This window comes from Gossypium hirsutum, chromosome A11 (assembly GCF_007990345.1).
Source record: "Gossypium hirsutum isolate 1008001.06 chromosome A11, Gossypium_hirsutum_v2.1, whole genome shotgun sequence".
Classification (NCBI taxonomy): Eukaryota; Viridiplantae; Streptophyta; class Magnoliopsida; order Malvales; family Malvaceae; genus Gossypium; species Gossypium hirsutum.
Window position 1 is genome coordinate 21,814,428 of NC_053434.1, and position 13,212 is coordinate 21,827,639.

The 13,212-nt window shown below is 32.4% G+C and overlaps 1 long non-coding RNA gene across 1 annotated transcript; it reads left to right on the forward strand.

Moving 5' to 3' along the window:
* Positions 1 to 11,212: 11,212 nt before the first annotated feature.
* On the forward strand, positions 11,213 to 12,628 carry LOC107912720 (uncharacterized). The gene is made up of 2 exons (XR_005904928.1): positions 11,213 to 11,957; positions 12,101 to 12,628. It is a non-coding gene; the product is annotated as an uncharacterized lncRNA (long non-coding RNA).
* Positions 12,629 to 13,212: the final 584 nt, after the last annotated feature.

Sequence of the window (13,212 nt, forward strand, 5' to 3'; positions counted from 1 at the left end):
TTGATACCAACTGTTACATTAGACAAAATGGAACGAAACATATTAAATTAATCGAAATACATTAAAATTTTAACCGAAATGAATCGTGATATCACCGTAAATACCAACTAATACGACAGATAACAGTGCACGGCTTGCTTGATCTATTTTTTTTCTAGTCTTTGGTAATTGGTTTATTCGGAATAACCAAAGCTGATCTACAGTATATCCATGCAAGCCACCATATGTACTTGTAAGTGATGCTCTTCAATATCCTTGATTCAAGGGCATATGCCAACTTATTCCTCAACCCAAAACTTCAATTAATTTATCATTTATTTAGTAATTTTAATGTGATTAATTGACAATAATATAACATTACTGTTAACATTAATGAGAGACAACATTAATGGCAAACAATACAAAGTGGTGCAAGTTTAGCACCCTAAAGTTGACTTTGAAAAAGTGGCATGGGATAATTTTTTTTTGGTCCTTGAGATAATGGGCTATTTATTGTTTGGTCCTTAAACCTCAACTATAAATAGGCCTTCTCATTTCTCATTTCAATTCATCCCAACCAATCTTCCTCTCTTAGTTTTCTCTTTTCTCCCATTTGAGAATTCTTAAGGAATTCTATTTGTTTGTAATATTTTGGAGATAGTAAAGTTATCATCTGGTTTTAGTAGCCCGAGGATGTAGGTATAATTTACCGAACCTCGTTAAAACTCTTGTGTTCTTTTTGTCCTATTTTTCTTTCAATATTTGAGGGTATAATAGTAGTAGTTAATTGTGCTATTAAATTACGTTAGAAGGAATATTCTGACTAAGGAAAGACTTGGTATTTAAGAGATCCTTGTGATCCACCTCTCTTCCCTGGGAATTGAACTTTGTGTGATTTTTTAGTACAATAATTTACACGCTTCCGACCCTATTGGAACTACAAGTGGTATTAGAGCCGAAGGTTAATCGCAGTATGCTCTGTGGTTGCAGTTTGAACTGATCTTCCACATCAGAAAAGATTTCCTTAGGTATATTGAAAGATTATGGAGAAAACAGTCGGTGTAGGAGCTTTAACATCGTCCATGTGGACAAGACCGACAATTGCAAATGCAAGATTGGCCGTGGAGATCTTTGATGGCACGAGCCATTTTGGTATGTGGCAAAGTGAGATTCTAGATGCCCTTTTTCAGCAGGGTCTAGACATTGCCATTGATGAAGAGAAACCAGATGATGTACAGGAGAAAGATTGGAAGGCGATCAATCGGTTGGCATGTGGCACAATTCGATCATGCCTTTCTCGAGAGCAGAGGTATGCTTTTTCAAAGGAGACTTCTGCAAATAAGTTGTGGGTGGCACTTGAAGAAAAATTTTTGAAAAAAAACAGTCAAAATAAGCTCCACTTGAAGAAAAAACTGTTTCGCTTCACATACGTCCCAAGTACCACAATGAATGATCACATCACCAAATTTAATCAGTTAGTCACTGATTTGCTGAATATGGATGAGACATTCAAAGATGAAGATTTGGCTTTGATGCTGTTGGGGTCACTTCCTGAGGAGTTTGAGTTCCTAGAAACTACTCTACTTCATGGCAGGAGTGATATATCTCTGAGCGAAGTCTGTGCGGCCTTATACAGTTATGAACAGAGAAAGAAGGACAAACAGAAAAACTCAATCAGAGATACAGAAGCTTTAGTAGTCCGAGGTCGTTCATACACTCGGAAGAAAACTCAAAATGGGAGATCAAAGTCAAAGTCCAGACTCGGGAAAGACGAATGTGCTTTTTGTCATGAGAAAGGCCACTGGAAGAAAAATTGTCCAAAGCTGAAGAATAAGGGAAAAGCTGCTGTAGATGCTTGTGTTGCTAAGCATGATACTAGTGACTCTGAACTATCACTGGTTGCATCATCATCGTCGTTCCATTCAGATGAGTGGATATTGGATTCGGGTTGTACCTATCATATGTCCCCTAACCGGGAGTGGTTCTCTGATTTAGTAGAACTAAATGGAGGAGTTGTTTATATGGGCAATGACAATGCCTGTAAAACTGTTGGGATAGGTTCAATCCAATTAAAGAATCAAGATGGATCAACCAGAGTTCTGACTGATGTTCGGTACGTGCCCAGTTTGAAGAAAAATCTCATCTCATTGGGAGCCTTGGAATCCAATGGTTCAGTTGTTACTATGAGAGATGGGATTTTGAAAGTGACATCTGGCGCACTTGTGATATTGAAGGGCATCAGGAAAAATAACTTGTATTACTACCAAAGTAGTACAGTTATTGGAGCAGTTGCTGCAGCTTCCGGTAACAAAGACTTGGACTCAATGCAGTTGTGGCATATGAAGTTGGGACATGCCAGCAAAAAATCCTTGCAAATTCTGGCAAAGCAAGGATTGTTGAAAGGTGCAAAGGCTTGCAAATTAAAATTTTGTGAGCACTGTGTTCTGGGAAAGCAAAAGAGAGTGAAATTCGGTACTGCTATCCATAATACAAAAGGTATTTTGGAATATGTTCACTCAGATGTGTGGGGGCCTTCCAAGACACCTTCATTGGGAGGAAAACACTACTTTGTTACTTTTGTTGATGACTTTTCCAGAAGAGTTTGGGTGTATACCATGAGAACTAAGGATGAAGTGCTTAGAGTTTTTCTTAAATGGAAAACTATGATCGAAAACCAGACTGGCAAGAAAATCAGGCGGCTTAGGACAGACAATGGAGGGGAATATAAAAGTGATCCGTTCTTCGATGTGTGCCAAGAGTATGGTATTGTTCGACACTTCACAGTTAGGGATACACCACAGCAGAATGGATTGGCAGAGCGTATGAATCGAACATTGCTGGAGAAAGTTCGATGTATGTTGTCCAATGCTGGGTTGGGCAAGTAATTTTGGGCTGAGGCTGTGACATACGCTGGCCATCTTGTTAATCGTTTGCCATCATCTGCATTAGAAAGAAAAACTCCTATGGAGGTATGGTCTGGAAAACCGGCTACAGATTATGATTCCTTACATGTGTTTGGAACCACTGCATATTACCATGTGAAGGAGTCAAAGTTAGATCCGAGGGCAAAGAAAGCTCTCTTTATGGGAATCACTTCTGGAGTGAAGGGATTTCGTCTTTGGTGCTTAAGCACAAAGAAAATGATCTGTAGCAGAGATGTTACCTTTGATGAATCTGCCACATTGAAAAAGGTAGCAGATAAAGATATTCAAACGAGAAATACTCCACAGCAGGTGGAGTGTACTCCAAAACAGGTGGAGTTTGAGCAGATGGAGATTTGCCCAGTTAATAAGTCTAATTCTCCAGCCACAATGGAGGAATTAGAGGTTGAAGAGGTTCTGACCTAAGAACCACTAAGTACACTAGAACCAGTTGCAATTGCAAGGCCACAGAGAGAAATTCATAAACCTGCTCGATTTACTGATATGGTGGCCTACGCCCTTCCCGTTGTTGATGATATTCCTATCACTTATCAAGAAGCAATGCAAAGCTTAGAAAGTGATAAATGGAAAAGCGCCATGGATGAAGAAATGCAGTCTCTCCGGAAGAACAATACTTGGGAGTTGGCGCAATTACCGAAAGGTAAAAGGGCAATCGGATGCAAGTGGGTATTCGCAAAGAAAGATGGATCTCCTAGCAAGAAAGATATTCGCTACAAGGCAAGATTAGTAGCTAAAGGCTACGCTCAGAAGGAGGGAATTGACTACAATGATGTATTTTCCCCTGTTGTGAAGCATTCCTCCATTAGAATTTTGTTGGCTTTGGTAGCACAGTTGAATTTGGAGCTAGCTCAACTTGATGTTCAGACGGCTTTCTTGCATGGTGAGTTAGAAGAGGAGATCTATATGACTCAGCCCGAAGGATACACAGATGTTGGTGGTAGAAATTGGGTTTGTAAGCTGAACAAATCGCTATATGGATTGAAGCAATCCCCGAGGCAGTGGTACAAGCGATTTGATAGCTTTATGAGAAGGCAGAAGTACACAAGAAGCAAATATGACAATTGTGTGTATTTGCAGAAGCTGCATGGCGGATCTTTCATTTATCTACTCTTGTATGTTGATGATATGTTAATCGTTTCGAAGAGCCAAAAAGAGATAGATAAGCTGAAGGCTCAGTTGAATCAAGAGTTCGAGATGAAAGATCTAGGTGAGGCCAAGAAGATTCTCGGCATGGAGATAAGTAGAGATAGACAGAGAGGCAAGCTTTGTTTGAATCAGAAGCAATATCTGAAAAAGGTATTACAATGTTTTGGTGTAAATGAAAACACAAAACATGTAAGTACCCCACTTGCTTCTCATTTGAAACTTAGTGCTCAATTATCTCCGAAAACTGAAGAAGAAAGAGAATATATGGCAAAAGTCCCATATGCTAATGCAGTTGGGAGTTTGATGTATGCGATGGTGTGTACGCGGCCTGACATTTCACAAGTTGTTGGAGTTGTGAGCAGGTATATGCATGATCCTGGAAAAGGACATTGGCAAGCTGTGAAATGGATTCTACGGTATCTTCGAAAAACTGTAGATGTTGGTTTAATTTTTGAACAGGATGAAGCACTTGGTCAGTTTGTAGTTGGATATGTTGATTCCGACTTTGCTGGTGATTTAGATAAACGTCGTTCAACTACGAGGTATCTGTTTACTCTTGCGAAAGCCCCAGTGAGTTGGAAGTCTACCTTACAGTCTACAGTAGCTGTGTCTACTACAGAGGCAGAATATATGGCAGTTACAGAAGCTGTTAAGGAGGCTATTTGGCTTAATGGATTGTTGAAAGACTTAGGAGTTGTTCAAAGTCACATAAGTTTATATTGTGACAGTCAGAGCGCTATTCATTTAGCGAAAAATCAAGTCTATCATTCAAGAACCAAGCATATCGAAGTAAGATATCACTTTGTGCGGGAAGTCTTTGAAAAAGGAAAAATTCTACTTCAGAAGATTCCGACAGCAGATAATCCCGCAGATATGATGACCAAGGTGGTAACAACAATCAAGTTTAATCATTGTTTGAACTTGATTAACATCCTGAGAATTTGAGCACCTTCAGGTGTATGGCGCTCGAGAGTGCATTTGTAGGCACTACAAAAGATAGCATTATCGAATTTGGGGAGTTGAAGGAAGTGTGTGAAGATGTGATTATCCTAATCAAATTTTCAAGGTGGAGATTGTTAACATTAATGGGAGACAACATTAATGGCAAACAATACAAATTGGTGCAAGTTTAGCACCCTAAAGTTGACTTTGAAAAAGTGGCATGGGATAATTTTTTTTGGTCCTTGAGATAATGGGCTATTTATTGTTTGGTCCTTAAACCTCAACTATAAATAGGCCTTCTCATTTCTCATTTCAATTCATCCCAACCAATCTTCCTCTCTTAGTTTTCTCTTTTCTCCCATTTGAGAATTCTTAAGGAATTCTATTTGTTTGTAATATTTTGGAGATAGTAAAGTTATCATCTGGTTTTAGTAGCCCGAGGATGTAGGTATAATTTACCGAACCTCGTTAAAACTCTTGTGTTCTTTTTGTCCTATTTTTCTTTCAATATTTGAGGGTATAATAGTAGTATTTAATTGTGCTATTAAATTACGTTAGAAGGAATATTCTGACTAAGGAAAGACTTGGTATTTAAGAGATTCTTGTGATTCACCTCTCTTCCCTGGGAATTGAACTTTGTGTGATTTTTTAGTACAATAATTTACACGCTTCCGACCCTATTGGAACTACAATTACCATATTTGATATGCATAGAAAGTGTTAATAAAATCTTGAGAAAATTATATTGATATGTTTAATTCAGTATAAAAATAATGATAAATTTTGAAATTAGCGTAAATCTGATTAATTTAACATTATTAACAAACAGGTAAATTAATTTATTTATTTTAATAGTTTTAAAGAATGAGTAGATGAGGCAAGAAATTGGTTTTTCTTTTCCTCCAAATTCTTTTTGGTTTATTTGTTTTTATTACATTTTTTTGTTTAAATTATTTGTAATTTAGTTCACATTAACCATCATTAAATCACGTTATTCTATTATTGTTAAGTCACATTATTTTAGTAAACATATATTGACTAACATGTTGTTTCTAATAAAAGAGGGATAGTTTTTGATATGGTACAAAAACTTATAGTAAACTTTACCTAAAAATAATAAATTTTTAAAGAAAAATTAATTTCCGGTGAATACTAAAAAACACATTCCTATAATTTATTTTTTTTTTTAAAAAGAGAGGTTACATTAATATGAAATGTAAAACTTTTTATTCCCTTTAAACATACCAAAAATGCATGGATTTAAATAATAAATTCTTTTCCAAAAAAAGGAATATTTATAATTATTATAAACAAGATAAAGGTGAGCATAGTTAAAAAAGTGGAATGTTGATGCAGCTCACCTACAGTTGAAGAGTTAAAGAGGAGTAGTCAAAAAGGAAAAGAATAAAGATGGCAAAGCCAAATTGCAACTCACCCTTTTTATATGAAATCTTTCCAAATCTTCCTATTGCTCCTACTCACTGTTATTTCCATCTTTAGGACCTTTCGTGTATCAAATGTTCTCCACATTTTAGTAATAACACCAAAATGATGTATAAACGTATTTTTATGTAATTTTACAAAATAATATAAATGCAGGAATAAATCTAAATTAAAGATATAATAGAAAGGGTAGTAGTCAAAACATCTCACTCTCACAAAGATATGATGTTTTGATTTGAAAAGCATATTTCATATTTCACTCTCAATTTGTCCATACTGTGTATCACCATATCTTTCGTACAAATGCTTCCCTTCTCATTTCTCTTTTTCTTTTCCTTCTTCCTAATACCAATTTTACATGCGATTTTCTTTTATTTCTTATTTTTTATTTACTCACTTTCATCGGATTAATTGCAATTAGTGTTCACTCTATCGTTAAACTATTTTTAATTACAAGATAGAATACTAGTATAATAATAAATTTAGTGCTCAATATTTATATAATTTATTAATTTAATTCCATTTTCAAATATATATATATTTAATCCTCATCACTTATACATATTTTTCAATTTGGTTGGATTCTAAAAATTAAAAAAATATAAAAAAATTCAAAACTTAATAAAATCTATAAAGAATAAAAAATATTAAAAAAATTACTTAAAATTGCTAAAATTTAATATATTATTTAAAAAATATAATGCAATTAAAACTTAAAGGAATAATTTAAAATATAAAATGTGAATTTGGTATTGATTAATGTTTATATTTAAATCACATGAATTTGTATATAATATTTTTTTCTATCATCATAGGTCTTTGCTTTTATATATATATATATATACTCTTATTTGATATTAGTGTCCAACACATATTGAAATAAGAGTACCTAAATATAACTTTCAAAAAAATCTAGGCATGCAAAAAAAAAAAACATCCTGTTATATTAGACACATATTCTTATATGATATTCATATAATTTGATACAATGTTTAAAATTATTCATAATATTTTTTTAACCCTTAAATAGATGGATAAACACGTTTTAGCGCACTCAAACCCATATTCTTTTTATTGACAATAATGTCGATTCCAATCGAACTAAGACTCACTCGACATGTTACACTCATATTTGACTTTAGTAATATAGGTAAAGAGCATGTATGAAAGAGTTTTGACTAGAATATGATAAGATAAATAGGTCCTCTCTCTCATATGCAATCCATTTTTCTTAGATTAAATTACTTTGCAGGTTTTTTATTTTAAGGATTAAATAAAATTAATTTATTTACTATTAAATGAATTAATTTAGTTATTTCATTATTAAAAGAACAAATAAAGCCAAATTATAACAAAGTTAGCATTTATTAATTAAAAATTAATCTATTTCCAGTCCAGCTTGATCCAGAATTTAGGTTCCAAGTGTTTGACAATATGTGTCAAAGAAACAAAATGCACTGACTTGTCTTGCCATCAACTTCAATATTGAATTCTATATTCCAAATTAAAGTGTGAAAGTGTAGACACTTAATATATAAGTTTCAACTTTAGATCTAAATCTCTGACTAGAATGATTCTTAAATCAAGCATTCGTTCTTGTACGGATCCTATTCTAACCTGATCGTATGCTATTTTCTGAAATATTATCCATGAATGACCAACCGTTGGTGGCGCCCCCCTTTTCTTTAGTGCTTTTCTTGGCGGCACATGTCCACAAAGGTCAGCAAGCATTTCTTGCATAAATCCACAGCTTATCTCCTCATCCACAACTTGATTAAAGGAGAACAAGGCTTTGGATAGATTTAAACTAAAGTTCTGGACGAAATTTTTATGGATAAACTAACATTTATCCCTTAAATTTGGTAATTTTTTTCACTTTAGTTCTTGAATTTGTTTTGGTTCACATTAGGCTTGGAACTTGACAGGTTTTCTTAACTTGATTCTTGGACTTGGGTTTCGTTAAGATATAATGATGTGAAACTTTGAGATTGTGTCATCTCATCATGTAATTTTTTAAATAATTTTTAATTTTTAATATATTTTTTGTATTTTAGATTTTATATATAATTTTTAAAAGTTTAAAATGATTATGTGTCACAATTTAGAGTGTCATGTCATCATACTTTAATGGAATCCAAGTTTAAGGATCAAATTAAAAAATTTACCAAGTTTCAGGACTAATGTGAACAAAAAAAAGTTAAAAGACCAAGTTAGGAGAAGTTACCAAGTTCAATGACTAAAATTTTCTTTATCTGTATTTTTATCATGTTGTAATAAAGGATATCAACGAAGAAAAAAAGGCTGAAATTACAAAATAGAAACCATGGACAAAGTAGTACCAAATATCTTTTTTTTTTTTGTTGTGATACTAGTACGTACCAACATCAGTTTGGTTTGGTAAACCGTTTTTAGGTTATCAATATTTTTCAATAAATCTTTCATATATTTGTAGCCTATTTTCAAGTTTTTTGACCATATATTTATATTACAATTATACCTAATTTAAATAGATATTGTTGAAGATAAAAAAAGAAAAAAAAGGATAGAAGATAGTAAATGGCAGCTCAAACAGGGTGAGGTGCAGAGAGTCGCTTAGAAGAAGAGAAGAATATGAAGCATGGGATTCCAAGATTGAAGAAGTCCTCCTGAGGCCAAAGATGAATACTTATAGGCAAGGCTAATAATCCTTGGTCATTAGGCATTAACATGTCTCTCATATTGGTCTTATCGTGGTTGGCTAGTTAAGGAGTATAGTAGCCTTCTAGATAGGTGAAAATAAGATAGCCAGTTTGTCGAAACCCTTTTTATTTTGAAAGCAATGGGGATCGACTTTTGAAAACAAAAATGTGGAGTCGCCACCAATCTCTTGATTTAGGTGTGATTGGACCACCTATTTAAACGCTTTATTCAATGAAAAATAAATTTGGTTTAGGTAAAATAGAGAAAAACGGGTTCGGGAGTCGGTTACGCATGAGGAAGGGTTAGCACCCTCATTACACCCAAAAACTGGTACCAAATTGATTTGATGCTGTCCTTATATCAAAAGTTTTAAAAGAAAAGATTTTTCGAAGTATGAAAAATGTTTGAATAGCTCAAATTAGAGGTCAAAAATCTTTCGTTTCAAAGATATGCGGTTTCATATCCAGTACGATTGGATACAATCCCTTATACCTTTAAGATGCGATCGATTTTCGACTTTTGAAAAACTTATACATTAAAATTATAAAAGGTTATCCAAATATTTGGTTCACCGGAAAAGTCATACCCAGTACGATTGAGTACGATTTTCCGAATTTCCCAAATATTAGATATTGCCTTTTTTCAGAATTTTTGAATAACAGAAAATTGGAAATTTGCTCAAAAACACGTTTATTTGCATAAAAACTTGGGATACATGTTTATTAAAATAGTTATTATAAAATACGAAGTTCAAATCAAATTATATATGAAATATTTAAAACACAAATTCATTCAAAAATTGATAATCCACAAGATAACTTAAATAATGTATTAAATATGAAGGGATGATAATACATGATATAAAATAATATACATAATAAATTTATGAAACATGTATATACAAGTAAAATTAGGTATAATACAAAGTAAATATATAAGTTATATAGGTAATAAAAATTTCTAGAAAAACAAGGTCATATACAAAAGGCAAAACTATATTTTCACATAAATTTAGTGATACGTATTTATAAAATTATGTTTATAATGAGAATTTGGAAACAAATAATATATAATTTTACATGAAACAAATTGATTTAGAGTGACGGAACATATAAATAATACGTATAAGGATAATGAAATATGAGAGTTTATACAATAAATATGATTTAAAATATGATTCTTAAAAGAAATATATTATACACATAAATAACTTTGAAATAGGATATATGCATAGAAAAATGTTCATAGAGTTATACGAAAATATTAACATGTACTATAGTAAAAATAATTTAATATGAGTTATATACATGTGAAGAAATGTTAGAAATAATTGTATGTCAAAATATTGTTTAATTAAAATATGAATTATAAGATTAACTTAATTTTATCATAAATTATATACGTAATAAATTTAAAAATACAATTAATTATGAGTTTATTAAAATCTATATGTATAAGAATATCATAGCTTTAATAATGGATGTAAATTAAATATAAGTACTAAATATATGTTTAATCATATTTTAAATAATACATAAAATATGTGAGATTTTTTCTTTAAATAATAAAAATATATAATAAAATATATGAATAGATCTAAAAGAAATTATAAGTATCAAATAACATACTACTAATAATATACACAGAATAAAATCAACTTCATCATAAATTATATATATATAATAACGTATAAAATATTATGCAAAATGTTAAAATGATATAATATAAAAAGGAATTTTAAAAAAATAATTTTGAAAAGAAAAAAAAACCTATCAAGACAATTCAAAATGTACTTATAAAAAAATAAGATTAAAAGATGAATGTTAAAGTGAATTTTAAAAAATAGTAATGAAACATACAAATTGAAATAAAACTTAACTGAGATAAAATCAAATTGAAAGGGGGCAATTAATAAATAAAATAGATCATTAAAACACAAAAATAAGGGTCAAAATGCAATGCGTGTGAACGTACGATGATTGAAAATGTAAATAATCTGAATATCAAAATGCAATGCTTAAGCGCGGATCCAATTGAATTGGCGCACAAATTCTTGGGGCAAAATTAAAAAACAAAGAAATCTGAAGTAGGCTTGATCGCGCGCTAACACGAAAGAAGGGGACCAATCGAGCAAATTGACCATCTACAACAAATAACCAAACATTTCCCCATTGAAACGGTGTTGTTTCTTCCCTTTTATAAAACCAAATATTTCCTTTAAAAAAACAAAGAAAACAATCAGCCCCTTTTAAAATAACCCTAGCCCCTTTTTATTTCCCCATAAATTTCTCCTCTCTTGACTGATTCTCATCCCCTCAAACCACAAGCTACACATTCAAGCCTGGGGAATGATTTTTCAGCCTTGAAATCCTCTCTTGGCTTTGATTCAAACAAAGCAAGAAAGAAAGCTATGGCATATTTGTCAGGTAAGACTTCGCTCTCTCCTTTTTTATTTTCGAAATCAATGAGGAAAGACCAAAGGAAATGAATTGCAAGAAAATTAAAAGGTATGGAGAAACTCGTATTGGAAATCACCTTTTTAATTTTTTATTGCTTTCTTTTTCAATATGCGTGTGTATTGCTGGGAAAAAGGATCCCATTTACATTGTTTACATTCGGTTTTATAGCCGAAAAATAAGTAAATAAAAATACAAAAAATTCTTGCTGTAATCTGTTATTGTTTGCTGTCATTTGCTGTTGTGGTTTTCGTTTGTTGCAGGTGTGCATGGCGTGGAGGAGTTATTTGCTGAGCATGGCACGAGTGGAAGAATCGGCTAAAGGCTGTGGTGGCTGAAGTTTCTAGGGTTTCTGCCGAAAATTCCCTAGGTATTTTGGGCTTGGGGTATTTTGGGTTATTTAGGCTATTTGGGTTAAGTTTAATAATTTGAGCCTGTTTATTTTGGTTGCTGGGCTATGTAAGAAATGGACATTGGATTATTATTGTTGTTTTATTTTATTTTTGGTTTTAGTTTTGGTGTAGGCCCGGGCACAAATTGGGTCTTACACAGTTTAAAGAACCCACACGTGATTGGAGAGGGTAATTGGAGAGGGAGTGGTAGAGGTGATGGTAAAAAGAAGGGAAAAAAAAACAGGGCTAGTTCAAGTGTGACGGTAGTGATAAAAAACCTAGATAAATACAAAGAATTTTAGTGGTTGTAATTGCCAATGAATGGTCGTGCAACACGAAAAAGAAAAAGAAGATAAAAATGTTAGAGGTGAAGGGCACAAACTATCAAATTACGAGTTTGAATTTTCTATCCCAAATGAGGTAGAATGTATGAGTGATGTAAGTGGGGTTTCTTTTGCCGTTATACATCTTCAAGGATGGATTTTGTTTACCCTTGAATCACTTCTTTGTGAGCTACTAAAAGAATATGATATAAGTCTTGGTCAATTGGAGGGCTTCGTATGGTAGATGTTGGTCTCTTTCTTTCTTTATAAACTATTGTAAAAAAGGCTAACCCTTGATGTTGAATGCTTTTAGAAATTTCTACAAATTTACTATATCCAAAACTGAGTGTTTGTAAGGTATGGTGTATTTCACACTTTCCTCAGGCAAGCAACAAATAATAAAGAACGTGATCAGAAATCGTCAACTAGATAAACATAAATATTGACTCATCAAGAAGAAGGATAAGGAGTTGTTTGATTTTCCTAATTAGTGGTTTACCCCAAGTAGTGAACATTCTATGAAGATTCCCAACTTGGAGAGAAACTTGAAAAGTCCAATATATTCGCTATAGATAGGCCCACCCTTTAAAGATTGAAGAACTAGTGACTATAGAGAAAATTTGAAAGTATTGCTTAAAAGAAAAGAGTCCTAATGATTTCAAAGCAGATGACCATAGGTGATGAATAAATGTTGATGGATTATTATCATGCGAGGAGGCTTTGCTGTGAGATATGGAGGATAAACTAAGTTTGATAATGTTAGGAAAATATAAATGAGGATAATGATTTTCTTTATAATTATTATAAGTGTTGAAAACATGACTAGCATTATAGAATTTTTGTTAGCAAAGATGCTTTGGCAAGTTGTGATGGTCCTAATAAATGTGTTGACATTGGTGTTGTTCTAATG